Source organism: Protopterus annectens, chromosome 6.part0, assembly GCF_019279795.1.
Source record: "Protopterus annectens isolate FY-2018-M chromosome 6.part0, PAN1.0, whole genome shotgun sequence".
Lineage (NCBI taxonomy): Eukaryota > Metazoa > Chordata > Ceratodontiformes > Protopteridae > Protopterus > Protopterus annectens.
Window position 1 is genome coordinate 1,012,940,130 of NC_056737.1, and position 17,948 is coordinate 1,012,958,077.

Below are 17,948 nucleotides of genomic sequence, written 5' to 3' on the forward strand. Positions count from 1 at the left end.
GGAGTGTGTATGTGTGTTTGTATATCAATCAAATCTTGAAGTGTGTGTGTGTATCTCAGCTACTTGGGCAGGGACACAAGGCCCTGTTTGAACAGAGAGGGTGCTGGAGGTCTTAGCTTGGCCAGTCATCTGAGATCACAATGCTGTAGCTGTGCCAGTGGGGAGTCTTACTGGGGATCTGGAAAGACAGGAGATAAACCAGCCCCAGACTGACTGTGATCTCTGTGTGCTCTTAAAGTTAATTGCACTTTCCTGTGTGTGTACTTGTCATCCTTCCATTTTGTATATCCCTCACTATTGCCAGTGGTGAAGATTGAGAGTCCTTGGTTACTGGGCCAGTGCAGGGGCATTCCAACCTGTTCCACTATCTTAGATTTTATCTTGTCGGTTTCTTTTGATTTCCCCAATTTGCTGCCATTGCCACTGCCTTATCAGTATATAGTTCCATCCCACTTGCCATCAGTTTTACATTCCCTTCCCCGATCATTTACTGAAGTTTTTGCTCAGAGTCTGCATGTAATATCACATCATCTGCATATAGCAACTTCGTTGATCTGTCCCCTCCAACCTGGTTACTAATGTAATCCATCATCAGTATGAACAGCAGTGTGCTCACAGCTGAACTCTGATGCACACCCACTCCCACTGGGAACCCCTCTGGGAGACCAAATACTGTTTATACTTGAGTTATTGGATCTTTGTACATATCCTGCAGTAATTCTACCAATGTTACTGGGACTTTGAACCACCACAGGACTGCTCAAATCAGCTTTCTTGGGACCTTGTCCTACACTTTCTCCAAGTCTAGGAATGCCCAGTTGGACTCTTTCCTCATCTCCAGCTTCTTCTCAGCTATCTGTATCATTGCAAACATTGGGTTAGTTATGCTGCATCCTGATCTGAATCTGAACTACTCATCTCCCATCTTACTTTCTACTACTCTGCAAATTCATTTATCAGTCACCTTCACCAGAACTTTCATGCATTGTGGCAGGAGTTTGATACCTCTGTCCTGCCAACAGTTTTGGATGTCCCCTTTATTCTTGTACACAACGGCATGAGTATGTTTATTCTCCAGTCATTTGGGATATGCCATCCTCTTCACTTTCTTATGAGTACTCTCATAGGTTCATAGGTTCATAGGTTCATACTAGGCTATCTGCCCAAGGGCATTTATAAACCTAGCCCATAGTTATTTGGCTTTCGCCACCCCTTTAGTTTGAATAAAACTATGCCTATTATTTTGCTGTGCCTCTGTCAAGCAGTGACACTGAAGTAATCCCTGGGGTATATCTGCGATCTCCCATCAATTGGTCAAGATTCCTCTTGAACAAGGCCAGCGAGGTGCTCTGCCTCACATGTACCGGGATTTTGTTCCACAGCATAGGGAGTCTCTGAGTGATGAATCTGTCCCTCCAGCACGTTCTATTAATAACCGTGTCAAGGTTTAAGTCTCCCACCCTTGTGGTTCTGAGGGATCTAGATTTTTTGAGGTGAAGCATATTCATCAAATCTGGGTTTGACATGGCCTTATATGTCAGGCACAGGTCACCTCTGAGCAAGCGGTATGAGACTGAATAGAGCTGGAGTTCTTTCAGTCGGGCAGCATAAGACATATTTTTGAGACCCTTTATCCTTTTGGTGAGGAACTTTTGGGGCCTTTCCAGCTGCTGCAGGTGTCGGGTCAGATACATTCCGAATGGGGCATTGTACTCAATCATAGGTCTAATGAGTGATGAGTACAGGGGGACGATGACCTCCCTTGATCTAGATGTGAATCCCTTCATGATCAGGTGGGGAATGTAGAAGGTTTTCCTAACTACTTTAGCAACATGAGTGTCAAACGAAAGACTACTGTCAACCTGGGTCCCCAGATCCCTGATGACTTCTTCTGTGCTCAGTGGATTGCCACCTATATGGTAGCTAGGGGTAACCTTGTTTTTCCCGAAGGGTATGACTATGCATTTCTTGGCGTTTAACTTTAGGCCATGGCTCTGGCACCAGTTATCCGTTTCTGTGAGGCCCTTCTGAAGGATATCTGTGTCAGATGTGTTTTCGATTATGGCGCCCAGTTTGCAGTCATCTACAAACTTTGTCAGCCATAACCCTCCTGCGTTTGCTTGTACTTCAGAAAAGTAGATGCCGAACAAGAGTGGACCCAGGACTGAGCCCTGTGGGACACCACTTGTGACAGGCTTTGAGTCTGACATGGCTCCAGCAACTCTGACCCTGTGGGTTCTGTCACTTAGCCAGTTTGCAACCCATCTTGTGATGTATGGGTTTATATTCAAGCTGATGAGTTTTTCGATGATACCTGAGTGGGGTATTGTGCTGAAGGCCTTTGCCAGGTCAAGGTAGGCTGTATGGACTGCCTTTCCCTCATCAATGGCCTTAGTGACTGTCTCGAAAAAGTCAACCAAGTTTAAAAGGCATGATCTGCCTTTGACAAAGCCAAACTGGGTTGGATCCAAAGTCTGCAAGTTCCCTATGTCTTTATTTATGAGTTCCATTATGATCCTCTCCATGACTTTGCAGATAAGGCTTGTCAAGCTAATGGGACGGTAATTTCCAGGGTCGGTGGAGGCACCGCCCTTGTGAAGTGGGACCACAGTCGCGGTGCGCCACTCCTTGGGTAATGTATCCTGAGGTGAGGCTAAGATTAAACAGCTGTCCTAACTGCAGGTTTAATTCCTCATTGAGTTCGTGGAGCACACAGCCGGGACACCATCCGGTCCCATGGATGCTGTGTTTTTGCCTTGAGAGAGCAGTTCTCATCTGGGCGTTGGAGATGTTTGGGGCTACAATCCTCTGGTATAGATATCTCTCCTTTTGGGGGGGGGAGAAGTTTGCACTGAACCTGTCAGCCAGTATGTTGGCAATGTGTGTAGGTTCAGTAATCTTCACATCATTTTGAACTAATTCTGAGCATATCTGGGAGTTTCCTCCTAGGTTTCTAACATAGCTAAAGAAGGCCTTATGATTGTCTTTTGAGTCCTTGGCGATTTTTCTCTCAAAATTTGCCTTGGATGATTTTATGAGAGCTCTTAGTTTTTTACTTATAATGATCAAAGGTGTCTTACCTTTCAAGGATTTTGCTCTATCTTGTAGTAGCTTCCTCCTTTTGTTGTAGAGCTTGTTTATGGCTGGGGTCCACCAGACTGGACGCTTGCCTTTGGTACAAAGAGTCTTAGTTTTGTTTGGGATTGCCTGATCCATGCAGTCCTGTAGGTGCTGGTAGAAGGCATTTGTAAGTGATTCAGCAGTTTGAGTAATGTTTACCACTGGCTCAGGGGCCTTAAAGGAGACCACACTAGTTTTTAGAAGTGTGAAGTCGGCTTTTGAGAAGTTTTTCACTGTGGTCTTTTTTATTTCAGGTGGGAGCGGGATGAGGACCTCCAGCGAGATTAGTTTATGATCTGGCGTCCTCTCGGGAGCCATTTCTTCCCATCTCACCCAGCATCATTATCGTATCTGCTGTGACCTCATCTGAGCATGCTGTGACCTCATCTGAGCTTGCTGTGACCTCATCTGAGCCTGCTGCGACCTCATCTGAGCCTGCTGCTTTCCCTGACTTCATTTTCCTTTTCTTCCCATCTCCCCAGCATCATTATCGTATCTGCTGTCACCGTATCTGAGCCTGCTGTCACCGTATCTGAGCCTGCTGTGACCTCATCTGAGCCTGCTGCTTTCCTTGATATTTTCTTTACTGCTCTTCTTACTTCTTCGATGGTGGGCTCCTCTTCTTCCCTAATTGTAGGCTGTGTCTGGGGCAGTACAGCTTCTCTGGGGTTTTCTTCATTTAGATGCTTCTGGAAGTACTCCTTTCATCTGCCTTTGATGTCCTTGGACTGGTTAGCAGATTGCTGCTGGGATCCCTTATAAAGGGTGTTTGACTATCTCCTTTCTCTTTCCATTTTTGCCTTGTATCCTGATATTGTTTCTTTATGCCACCTACTGAGTCACTTTCCGGAAGATGGTAGAGAGCTTCCAATGCCCTCTTCTTTGCTATTGTAACTCCTCTCTTAGCCTCTTTTTTAGCCAACCCGTATTCCTTCATAGCCTCGTCTGTCCATTCCTTTTCCACTTTTCTCTGCACTCTTTCTTTCTTTTGATGATTTTCTGGACTTCTGCATTCCACCACCAGTTTTCCTTTTGTACCTTATTTCCATACCTGGCTCAGCCACATATCTGTTCTGTAGTCCTCACACATGTTGCTTTAAGGCACTGCCATTCTTCTTCAACTCCATCTACTTCCACTTCTCCTTGGGATGCCAGAGTCCTGAGTAATTCATTGAACTGTTATAAATTCTCTCCAGTCAACTTCCAAGTCTTCAGCCAGGTCTCTGTTGAACACAAAGCCTTCTCTGACCACCCCTTGCAGCTGATTGTATAAACCAAAGGTTTATGCTGTGGGCAGACTGTTTCATTGGGGATGATGTTTAAATCACTGATTCTACCCCATTGTCCTATCTTTACTAGGAGGAAGTCTAACAGAGTTGCATGACGGCCACTTTTTATTTGATCTTGTGACTGTCTCTCTTACTGAACCATGTGTTGGCTACTATCAAGCCATTTGCCTGACAGAAGTCTAGAATGGCTTCTCCTTCTTTATTTCTTTTTCCTCACCCATATGGACCCAGGCAGTCCTCATATCCTGTTCTTAATGCCCCGATATGTGCATTCAGGTCACCCATTACCAACTGATGTTGTATTACTGCCTGTTACTGATATAACTCACATCCCCTTATCACATGTTACAAATCTAACTGATATTCCATTACCTTCTGTTACAAATGTAACTGCCACTCCCTTACCGCCTGTTACTAATATAATTAATGTTCCGTTACTGCCTGTTACTAATGTAACTCACATTCCCTTATCACCTGTTACTAATGTAACTGGCATTCCCTTATTTTCTGTTACTAATGTAAATGATGTTCCATTACCTTCTGTTACAAATGTAACTTCCATTCCCTTACCACCTGTTACTAATATAATTAATGTTCCATTACTGCCTGTTACTAATGTAACTCACATTCCCTTATCACCTGTTACTAATGTAACTGATGTTATATTGCTGCCTGTTACTAATAGGTTCATAGGTAGTTACTAGTCTATTGGCCCAAGGGCATATATCAGCCTAGCCAAAAAGGTATCCTGGCTTTCGCCACCCAAGAAAATTATTTTCCTGTGCCCGTGTCGAGCACAGCCACAGAACTGATCCCTGGGGTGAATTTCCTATCTCCCATCGAATAATCAAGATTTTTCTTGAAGAGTGCCAATGAGGAGCTTTGTTTGATATAGGTAGGTAGTTTGTTCCAGAGTATGGGAAGTCTCTGGGACAGGAATCTATCCCTCCAGCATGTTCTGTTTATTGTGGTGACAAGGTTTAGTTCCCTACAACGTGTAGCTCAGAGGGATTGAGATTTCTTTAAGTGGAACATGTCCAACAGCTCTGGGTTTGACATAGCTTTGTATGTTAGGCAGAGATCACCTCTGAGTATGTGATATACGATGGAGTAAAGCTGGAATTTTTTGAGACGGTCTGCATAGGGGATCTGTTTGAGGCTGGTAATCCCCTTTGTGAGGTATTTCTGTGGCCTTTCCAGTTGTTGTAGATGTCATGTGAGGTACATACCAAAAGGGATGCTGTACTCTATAATGGGTCTAATGAGTGACAAGTGGAGAGGAACAATGACCTCTTTTTCCTGGATGAGAAACCTTTTGTGATGAGGTGTGCCACACAGAAGGATTTCCTGACTACTGTGGCAATGTGATAATCAAAAAAGAGACTATTGTCCACCTGTGTCCCAAGGTCTCTTATCACACTTTCACTCACATTCCCTTATTTTCTGTTACTAATGTAACTGCCACTCCCTTACCACCTGTTACTAATATAATTAATGTTCCGTTACTGCCTGTTACTAATGCAACTCACATTCCCTTATCACCTGTTACTAATGTAACTGGCATTCCCTTATTTTCTGTTACTAATGCAAATGATGTTCCATTACCTTCTGTTACAAATGTAACTTCCATTCCCTTACCACCTGTTACTAATATAATTAATGTTCCATTACTGCCTGTTACTAATGTAACTCACATTCCCTTATCACCTGTGACTAATGTAACTGATGTTATATTGCTGCCTGTTATTAATGTAACTCACATTCCCTTATTTTCTGTTACTAATGTAAATGATGTTCCATTACCTTCTGTTACAAATGTAACTGCCACTCCGTTACCGCCTGTTACTAATATAATTAATGTTCCGTAACTGCCTGTTACTAATGCAACTCACATTCCCTTATCACCTGTGACTAATGTAACTGATGTTATATTGCTGCCTGTTACTAATGTAACTTCCATTCCCTTACCACCTGTTACTAATATAATTAATGTTCCATTACTGCCTATTACTAATGTAACTCACATTCTCTTATCACCTGTTACTAATGTAACTGCCATTCCCTTACCACCTGTTACTAATATAATTAATGTTCCATTACTGCCTGTTACTAATGTAACTCACATTCCCTTATCACCTGTTACTAATGTAGTGGGTGTTCCATTACCTTCTGTTACTAATGTAACTGGCATTCCCTTATCACCTGTTACTAATGTAGTGGGTGTTCCATTACCTTCTGTTACTAATGCAACTGGCATTCTCTTATTACCTGTTACTTATGTAACTGGTATGAGATTTCAGCCTATTACTAATGTATATAGTTCTGTTTTTATGACTTGTTACAAAAGTAATCAGTGCTTTATTACCAACTTTTATTAATGTAACTTGTGCTACACCTGTTATTAATGCAAGTGATATTCCAGCAATGTATTTTACTAATGCAACTAATGCTCCTTTAATACCTACTGCTGGTCTGGCCAGCTTTCCATCATCATGTGTTACTAATCTAGCTGATGTTCACTGTCGACATGCTCTTAATGTAACTATTACTCCATTTACGTATTATTAATATAAACAGTAGATTATTATTGCATGTTACTAACTTCATTTTTGTTCCATTCCTTCATGTTACTAATGCCACAGATGTTCCATTACTTCCTGTTAGTAATGCCACAGATATTCCATTGCTCCCTGTTACTAATATAACTATGTGGTACTTATCCTAACTGTACACCCTGGAAGATGATGAGATGTCCTGACTACAGTACATATCTCACATGGTCACAGTAGATATGATAAATATATTAGTTGAGAGAGAGGAGAAATGGCTCCTGAGGGTACTCATAGCAGTGAGGAAAGAATGGCATATTACAGATGACTTGAAAATAAGCATACAAATGCCAGTGTACAAGAATAAAGGAGACATACAGAGGTATCAAAATCCTATCACACTGCATGAAAGTTCTGGAGGCGATGAGTGATAAATATGCAGAGTAGTAGAAAGCAAGATGAGAGATGAGCAGTTCGGATTCAGATCAGGCCCAATGTTTGCAGTGAGACAGATAACTTGACAATATGCTAGAGATGACAAAAGAGTCCAACTGGACATTCCTAGACTTGGGGAAAGTATATGACAAGGTCCCAAGAAAGCAGATTTGGGCAGTCATGTGGTGGTTCAAAATCTCAGCGACACAGGTAGAATTAGTGCAGGCTATGTACAAGGACTCAAAGACTCAAGTACAAACAGTGTTCGGTTTCAAAGAGGGGTTCCCAGTGGGAGTGGGTGTGCATCAGGGTTCAACTCTGAGACAAATGCTGTTCATACTAGTGATGGACTACATTAACAAACAGGTCAAAAGGGACAGATCCATAAAGTTGCTGTATGCAAGCAACTAAGCAAGAACTTTAGCAAAGGATAGGGGAATGGAATGCAAAATGGAAGGCATATGGGTTGAAACTGACAGTGGTAATGGCAGCAAATGGGGGAAATTAGAAGAAGATGAAAACTGAGCTTGAAGGGAACAGGTTAACAGCTTCAAGTATCTGGGAGGTGTGGTTGAGAAGAATGAAGTCTGAAAGGGGAAGTCAAAGCTAGAAGCAGAAGGGCTGCAGCAAACCAGCACAGAATGTCAATTGTAGTACATGACAGAAGAATGCCAAAGAAGCTGAAAAGTAAGGTATATAAAACAGTGGTGTGACCAGTACTACTGTATGGTATAGCAAAGGCAGAGCCGTTGAGGAAACTAGAAGTGATGGAGACTGCATAATGATTAAGGTATTTAACTCAAAGATCCAAGGTGCGGGGTTTGATTCTCACCTTTGGGGAAATTGGCTAGGCTTAAAATGGTCCACAAGAACAGCTAGAGTAGTACTTACCTATGAATCTATTTGTTGGTGTGGTATAATGGTTAAGGTGTTTAACTCACAGTCATGCTTTACAGGGTTGGAGTCTCACCTTTGAAAGGAAAATTGGCTCAGCTTAAAATGGTCCACAAAGGAAGCTAGCCTAGTATATATTTGTCTATGAGATGACGTGCCTGAGACAGGTGGTAGGGTGCACACTGTGGGACAGAAGAAGAAATAAGGACATTAAAGTAGAAGTCAAAGCAGCTCCAATTGTAAAAAAGGTCAAAGAGAACAAATTATGGTGGTTTAGGCACATTCGAAGAAAAGCAGAAGACAATCTGGGGAAGAAGATTTGGGATGAACAGGAAGAAGACTAGTGGAAATTAAGGCAAATGGAGTACAGGTGGAGGGTTGTGTGAAAGGCCTGTGTCACTTAGGCATGAGTCTTGAAGAACGTAGGACAGTGGCATTGAACAGAGAGATGATGATGGTTTACGCAACGCCCCAGACCTCATGTTGAGAATAGGAAAAGGGTGATTGATGAAGACGATGATGATGATGTTATTGTCACATGTTTCTTTGAACCTGGAAGATGGTCAGCTGCTTGAATCTCCCAGGCTGTTAACATTGCACGCTGTGCTACAGCATATATGGGACATTAATTCTAATGACCTAGTTATTGGAAACTACAAGTGACCTTTACACTTCTGTTCTCACTTTGAGTTTCAGAGCTGTTCCGATATATACCACAGGCTACCATGACCATCCTTTATGACTGCTACCTTTTATAATGCTCTTTTTTTGTGCCTACTTTATAAAAATAAAATTAATAAAATGATTGCATATCAAAGGTCACTATGGAGATTATTATGTAACCTGCTGCTATATTGCTTGGCAAAGACAGGAACCAACTCATTGAATACAACTTGGTGAACCTGAACTCTCTGATAATGGCTTTCCTCATGACATCACTGATGGTGCATTTTTAAGTGAGCACCAGTGATGATTCCTTTCTTCTGGGGGAATTTCTCCTTTATATAGGTCCATAGATTAGTACTAGGCAAACTGCCCTTGTGGGCTATTTTTAAGACTAGCCCATTACCCAACATGAGAATCAAACCCTGTAACTTGTGTCTGTAAGGCAAATGCCTTAACCATTATGCCAAATTCACACACCCTAGTTTTGTACACCTCTGCAATGACAAATTTGGTATATATCCATTTGGAGGGCTAGGAGTTCACCTTCTGTAGAAGTCAGTTATGGCTAATTTTTTAAAGGAGTTGATTTGTCAAGCAGCTATGTTTTGTAATTTGGTTTGTTGGAAACTTCTAACTCAAGAAATCACACTGGAAGCATAGAATCATATTACTGGATTAACAGAAGAGATGGGGTATAAAAGTCAAAGAAAGAAGAAAATCGGAAAACCAGTCAAATGGTAACCACCTCAAAAAATCTGCAAAGCACAGTTGCTAAATCCATTTCAGGACATAACAGCACTAGTAGTAAGGCATCAGAAATGCATGCTATGTTACGGCACGCCCTTGCCATCACTGTAAGCATAAGCAGTATATGCACTTCCAAGATTCTCGTTACTCACATGAGTAACGTTCATTCTAATTACCCTTAGCACATGCATGTCCTTTACAGACTGACATACTGTTCAGCATTTTTCACATTATTCCCAACCATAGTAGTGCTTCTATATCCAGTTGCCATAATGGTTAAGGACTTTACTTCCCATATACAAAGTTCATTCCTGGCCTCAAGCCAGTGCCTCGGCAGAGTTTGTATGTTCTCTTTGTGCCTCTATGGGGGTTCATCTCACCTCACACAAACATGTTGGGTGTTTCCACCTCAACCTCACTCCCAAAAGAAATTGAAAGGTATGACTAGCAGTATCTCAGATTCTATAGACAACCTGCTTTAGACATCAGCAGTGGCATGCAGAATCCCCTTAACAGAACATGGACCACAGACTGTGTCATGTCAGAGCTAGCTACTTAATGGTGTAAAAAAATTGCTTGATGTGACTTTATCATGTTGACTAATGTTGCCAAAAATGGGCATGGGTATTTGCTGGAGTTAAGTAGGCTAAAGACCTAGTCTATATGAAGGACTATCAATGGGCGACAGGAACTCATGCTAATGGTGACAGGGGTCTAGGTGCCATTCCTTGCCAGAGTGTGACTGCCGTAAAACCAGCAGCCCTTGGGTCAATAAATTACTGGCCAAACAATGACCAGTTGCCCAAATTAGATTAACTGGGATAGCTCTGTTGAATGAAAACTGGACATTAACCCAATCAACATGCCAAACATAAACTAAGGATCGGTACACTCACTGTATTTTCACTGACAGAATGCAGCTTGAAAGTGAATGACATGATGGTAAGGAAGAGTCTGTACATACTGCATACCTAGGAGACAAGATGTAGGGAGACACAATGGAAGGGCAGTGCAGCAAAGCCACTTGGCCTGAGATCAAGAGTATATTACTCATGGGGAGCACAGACTAGAAATGGTCTCAGAGTTATGGTGAGGGAGAGGCTTCAGAAGATATTGAGGGATGCCATTAGATTTAGTGATAGATTTATGGCAATCGGACTCCAGTATAAGGATATGGCAGTATTCATAATCTCAGCCTATGCCTCACAGCAGGGTTATGATTGTGAGGAAAAGAGTGCATTTAGGCAGCAGTTGTAGGACCTACTAGATAACACAGAACAACATGAATTGGTGTTGATAATAGGTAACTTGAATGCACATATCAGGACAGACAGAACAGGATATGATGGGTCCACATGGGTGGGACAACACAAATAAAGAAGGAGAGGTCATTCTAGACATCTAGCTGGCAATGCCTTGACAATGTCCAACACATGGGTGAGCAAGATAGATAGTCAAAAAATCACATACAAGTGCGGCCAACATGCAACTCAGGTAGACTTCCTAGTAAGGAAAGGACACTGGGGTTGACTCAGATATTGCAAAGGCACCACAATAAAACATTTGGCTCACATCATAAAATACTCATGGCCACAGTCAGCTGCATACACTGGTCAGAGTGTGCTTGAAGGTCAATAGAGACTAAGCTGAAGATTTGGAAGTTGACTGGACAGAAAGTACCATGAGGTCAGGGAACCACTCAGGGCTCTAGCACCTCAGGAAGAAAAGGAAATAGATAGAGTTGGATAAGAATGGCAGTGCCTCCAAACAGCATGTCTCAGGGCTATGAAACAGGTATGCAGCTGAGACAGGTATGCAAACAGGTTAAATAAGGAAAGCTGGTGGTAGAATGGAGAAATCCAGGCAATCTATCAACTTCTGGAAATAAACACAGCAGATGGCACTGAGAATTCTATCATACATATTAACAATTTACCAAAATACCTTACCCAAATTTCATAAGTCCGAACTATCTAATTACTTTCCTAAAACTAAACTCCCACAAGTGATTCATAATATTAGACCTAAATATCCCCATGGAAACAATATATCAACTCGGGAAATTATCCTTTATTGGATATCTTCCAACATTAATCAAGAAACAATAATCCTAGGAGATGCAAACATATCTTGGAGCTCCATAACTTCCAATAAACCTACAATCCGCATACAATTATATGGGTTCACCCAGCTTATCAACTTCCTGCAAGAGACGACAAAAGCTCAGCAAAAGAAAGTATACTAGACTGGATTCTTACATTCTGACCTTAAAAATATATATCTAATGGCAGACTGCCAAGCTCACTCAGTAATCATTTGCCAACCTAGCTTTTCCTACAGCAAGTCCCATTACTTTGCAAAAAAATCCATACAACAATGCAAGAAATATATCCAAATTCAAAACTGTTACCTTTATTAACATATTAAACTATTAACATTGGCACATAATAAAAAAACAGACCCTTGATGATTTTGAAGAATTCATTCAAGACCGAAGAATTAAAGTTAAATCTACTGCATGTCTAATAAAGGATACAAAGTAGTTCATAAAAAATAGAAATTAAGCATGGAAAGAATGGTCATCATGTAAGACACCCTGAAACTTACAGCAAGTCAGACATATAAAAAAACAAGTTAAATACCAAATCAGAAACGACAAAAAATTACTGTACCAGCATCCAACAAAAACATGTCAACTTCTAAACTTTACTGGGCCTTTGTCAACAACCTGTTACATCCTAGCAAAACTGCAAATCCTAGCAAACCTGCTCAACACACTCCTACTATCCCATCACCACTAAACAAAACCCTCCTCTTTCTACCCAATCAACTCCCAATAAAATTCCTTCTCCTTTAACACAGTTCCTGCCTCTTTCTTCAAAAAACTTCTACAAAAGCTAACACCTACCACTGTAACCCTTCATACTCTACCCAGAATATCGCAGAATTCTGAAGCCAAAGCATACCCCACCTCCATCTTAGGCAATCATTCTATAGAGAAGATTATAACTCTGAAGTCTGGAAAAGATGTTTTATAATATGTTTACATAAAGGAAGCCACAACACTGATCTCTCTAACTGTAGGCCAATATCCTGTCACCTCTAAAGCTCACAGCTTCTAAAACATGCTCTGGATAACAAAATGCCTTTCTCCAACACAACATGTCTTCAGACCAAAGTGGTGCCATCTCAGCAGTGCTAAACTGTGCCAACAAAATCAAACAGAATAGGAACTTAAATAAACTGGTATCCACCATCTTTCTGGACCTATCAACAGCTTTTAAAACAGTCATACTAAACACTTTCAAAATCTTTCCATCCTAGGCCTCTCAAATGTTTCCCTCCAATGGTTCTACAGCTATCTAACAAACTAGCAGCAGGCTGTCAGATGGAACAATACATATTCATTCTTCATGAAGGTATCCATTAGTGTACCAACAAACAAAGGAAAGCTACATTATGTAAAAATGTGCCTAGTCGCAATTGTTCCAACAAAAGTCCAGAAAGACCACCTCAAATCACCCAGGAAAAAGTTATTAACAAGCTTTTTGCAAAATGCTTCTTTGAAAAACATAAACCAGCATCCATCTGGTTTATGTAATGTTTAAAGTCACATGACCCCAAACATAGTTACTCATTGGTCACTTTAATCTAATCTGCTTCAAATATAAAAACAAGCTGAATACTACTAAGCCCATTCAAAGCTAGGCTTGAAACTGCTCTTAGTTTATTAATCCACAATTGCCCTACATTCTGTGTTTGAACAAGTATGTCCCCACCTCTCTTATTCTCATACAATTTCTGTATAAATAAAAATTCAAAATAATGAGCTGCAGATAATTCTTTATATGCTTAAATAAGGTAATTATTATAAGATAACTCTTTATATGCTTAAATAAGGCATTTGTTTCAAAACTTCTTATTGCAGACATATCATCATATGCCCCGGTATTCATTAAGTCCTGCACAACATGCAGGAATAGTGCAGGAGCTGCTGCACGCAATATGCCTGCCAAGCGATTCAGTATAGAGCTCCCGGGATGTGCATGAGAGTTCCTACACTATTCCTGGACCAACACCACTGTCATATGCTAATTACCTCATTTGCTGGTGAAAACCATGCAAATGAGGTGAATTAGTGATTCAGCAAGCAGGCAGGTCTTCGTGCAGGAATAGTGTAACCTGCAGAAATGTATTCTGTTACTAGCTGAATACATTTCTGCAAATAAGAAAACAGGCATGACAGCCTTGACTATAGCATGTATTCCATTTATTAGGCATGCTAGTGGCCAAACATATGGCCGTTGGCATGAAAAATAGTTTACATTATTTAAAATAAAAGTTTATTTTTTTTAGTTGATCTCGTTTGGCCGATCTCGGTCATTTAAGCATAGGGCAGTGTCGCGCAAACAGGATCATGCTGAAAATAAAAAAAAAAGGGGGGGATCAATTTTGAGAGAAGCCTGCATTTTGCCATTATAGTCAATGGCATGCAGAATGAAAACAATGCCAGGGAATAGTGGTTGCTAAGGGGACAGGCTCTGTGTAAGTGTAGTAACTCAGGAGTAAGGCAGTGGGGTATGCAAATGAGGAGATTTATACTGAATCACAAATTTCTTCTAAGTCTCAGACTGCACCTAACCATGTAGGTGCTCTACCACCACAGTGTAGACAGGAGGAGCAGCTAGCATGAAAAGGGGCTGTGTCATGCTTGCTGTAAGCTCATTGGAGCTCAGTGGCCCGTGTTTAGCCTTAGCTAAGCACAGCTAAGGAAGGGGGTATGTCTGAGGCTGTATTTTCCTATTCCATGAAATGCAGACCATGTTCATGTCCAGGGAGGGCCAGTTCTGCTTAAAAGTATTTACTTTAGCTAAACGGATGTGCACATCATGCACCAGGCCTAAAAAAAAAAATAAAAAAAACCCACAGGGGATAGCAGAACTGTTTACATTTGAGCACCGAGTATGTGCGGCGCACATCAGGGCTTAAATGGGGTGGAAATGGGAAGGAGAAACAGCAGAAGGAAGGCAGTCAAAGAGAACTACCATAGCTGGCAGGTGGAATGTATCAGAATCAGCCAATTACACAGGCAGCAGCCCAGCTCACTATTATAAACTACACAAGCACCTTTCAGTCTGTTTTTTCCTACAAACTCTACACCACTGGTGTACCCATTAGGGGGAATTTTAAACCGACAAAACTAACAAAACATGTTAGGGGCTGCTGTTGCATTGATATATCGGCATGTGCTACAGACTGAGGGTGGTGAGGAGGATAATGCTGACAACCAACTCAGACCGAGGAGGAGGAGAAGAGTGTTCAGACCCAGGGTAACCTACCAGAGGCTATGTGATCTGGAGACAGAGTGCTACAGGGTGGACAGGGACATTCTTCAGCAACTTGTTGAACTGTGCCAGCCTCACCTCAAAGCCAGAACCAACAGAGGAGAACCCTTCCCAGTGGATACCAATGTATGTGTAGCCTTAAGAATACCAGCTACAGACACTTTCCAAAGACCAACTGGGGATACCATGGGGTTTTCACAGGTATCTGCATCCAGGATACTCCACCAGTTCCTGGATGCCATGCAACTGCATGCCTCTGAGCACATTTACTTCCCCAGCACCCATGAGGAGAGGACCAGCAATATGCATCTCTTCTACTGTGTAGCAGAATACCTGGAGTTACTGGGTGCCATAGACTGCATGCACATCCACATCAAATCACCACCCGGTGACCAGGGTAGGGTCTACCTAAACCATAAGGGGTTCCACTCCATCAACTGCCAGGTCATGTGTGATGCCCAGGACATTATCATGAATGTGTGTGCTGGTAGCCTTGGAAGCTATCACGACTCCGACATCTGGCATTTGTCACAGCTGTACCAGTCATTTGCCAGTGAGGGCATCCCATATGGCCATCTGGTGGGGGATGCTGGCAATGCACTGGAGCCGTGATGATGACACCCATCAGAAGTGCATACACACCCACACAAGATCACCATAATAATGCACACGCACAAACCAGGATCATTATAGAGCATATGCTTGGGATGCTCAAATCATGGTTCTGCTGCCTTGACATATCCGATGGAGCCTTCCAGCACTCTCCAGCCACATGTGCACACATGCACATGTGCACACATGCTCATGTGCACCCATGCTCATAGTATGTGCCATGCTACACAATATGATCCTGTGGAAACAGCTGCAGCAGGAACAAAATGGGGAAGGGCCACACAGCCCCTCACCATTGCCAAGGTCTCCACAGGCACAGAGGGACTTGGAGGAGGACCATCCTGAGCCTGGTCTTGTAGGCAGATGAGGTGTGCCCAGTATGCCCTGTCCTTGGCAAAGAGGCAACGCATAGCACACACACTGACACTGTAGAACCCAAGGGACTGATATGTCTCTATCTGACTTGCACATACAGTAAAATTGATGACAAACAACACACCACCTATACCCTATCATGTATAGGCAGTGTACTGTGTGCATCCGACATAGTCAGCCCTCATGCACCATCCTCACAACAGCCTCAGGCACATCGTAAGTCAGTCTCCTTAACAAAATTAATGAATGGAGTGGAATGTTCTGATAGCATAGCTATGGTATTGATTCAAGCATACAAGGGAATGAGGTGACTTACTGGGATAGCAGCAGACAACTGACAGCTCTGTGGGACAGAAGTAAGTGTATTCCCAACACTAGTCTACCCACACCATGCAGTACAACCCTAGTTGACAAATACCACTGCAGTATATGTGGTGAGCCAAATAACTGGGGGGATCATAGGTCACAATCTTGGATGTCAAAGTGGGGGCCCCATACCCAACCCCAGCCTCACCCAGTAGATAAGCTGTAGAAAACCATAAAGAAATGCCTGGCAAAGTCCCCCACATGGTGACATCCATGAAATCCCCACCCACAGACTTTTACACAGTGATATCACAGCAGGTCTGGCAGTGGCAGTATGGCTCTGAAAGGTAAGAAGTCTGAAACTAAAAATGTCTATGCCAGAAAAGTCTGACCTGTGGTTGATACTGTTATGCCTGTAGTCTGAAAGACAGGGCACACCACTATGCTAAATGGGACAAAACTGTTAAGTAAATATCAGCACAGTCTCTGCAAATGTGTATTGTGTACAGATGTGTCACCCCCCAAAGTCGCATAGAAATGCAGTAACATGTCCCTAGCCTTAAGCAGCATCCAGCCATCAACTAGAGTGATGCCTCAACACAAACAGAAAGCAATGGTCAGTAACAACCACAGTCAACTTACTGGTATCATCCCAGGGTTGCCCATTGCTGGCAGCCTGGGATTTTCACAGTTGCTTCCTCTCTGATTGTTATTTTCAGTGTTGGTTTGCACTGCTGACCTGGCCCTGTCAGTACTGGTTCCAACCAGCTAGGCCACTGTAACATCCATCCCCACTCTCTCTCTCCAACCCCTCCCCAGTTCTTTTCACTTTCTTTTCTTTCCAACCTCTCCCCAGACTCTTTAACTTTGCCTTCCTTCCTGTGGCACACTCTTTACCTCTCTGAATGCACTCTAATCCTTTCCCTGTACCACTGCTAGAACGTCCCTTACACCCCCTTGCACACTTTCCTTTGAACTTACCTTCCACTCCACTAATTGTTTTTTTTCTTTTGTTCTTTGACCTTCATCCTTCCTTCCCTTGATCCTTCCTTCCCTTGATCCTTCCTTCCCTTGGCTCTACCTGCTCCATTCACCCTGTGGGCTCACCCCGCTCCCCTAGCCTATCCCCAAATCCCACCCACCCGCAGTACCTCTACACTTATACTTAGCTAGCCACTCCCACCCTTTCCACTATCCAATCCAAGCTACCCATCATGCACCCAAACTCCCCTCTCACAGTTCACCCATTAAAGTAAGCCTACCCTTCAGAGTGTGCTGCCAAACACTACTTATCCTCATAAACTATCAAATTGACCTAAACCATAATCTCTTAAACTAACTTCTCGACTTAACTCACCCCTTACTACCATCCTAAATCCAACATCATGACCATCAAGCCTTCATCCCAACTTACTCAAATAATACTTCTAATTACCTTAACTTACCTAAACTATATCACCCAACCTACTAATGCAAACCACTCCCCCATTTCACACCACTACCCCATCCTCTACAAAGTACACATTTACTGTTACCCTTATATCTCCCAGTCTCTACCCCCTCAACACTAGCATGCTCTTCCCCTATAGACGCCTATCTAACTCTAGAAA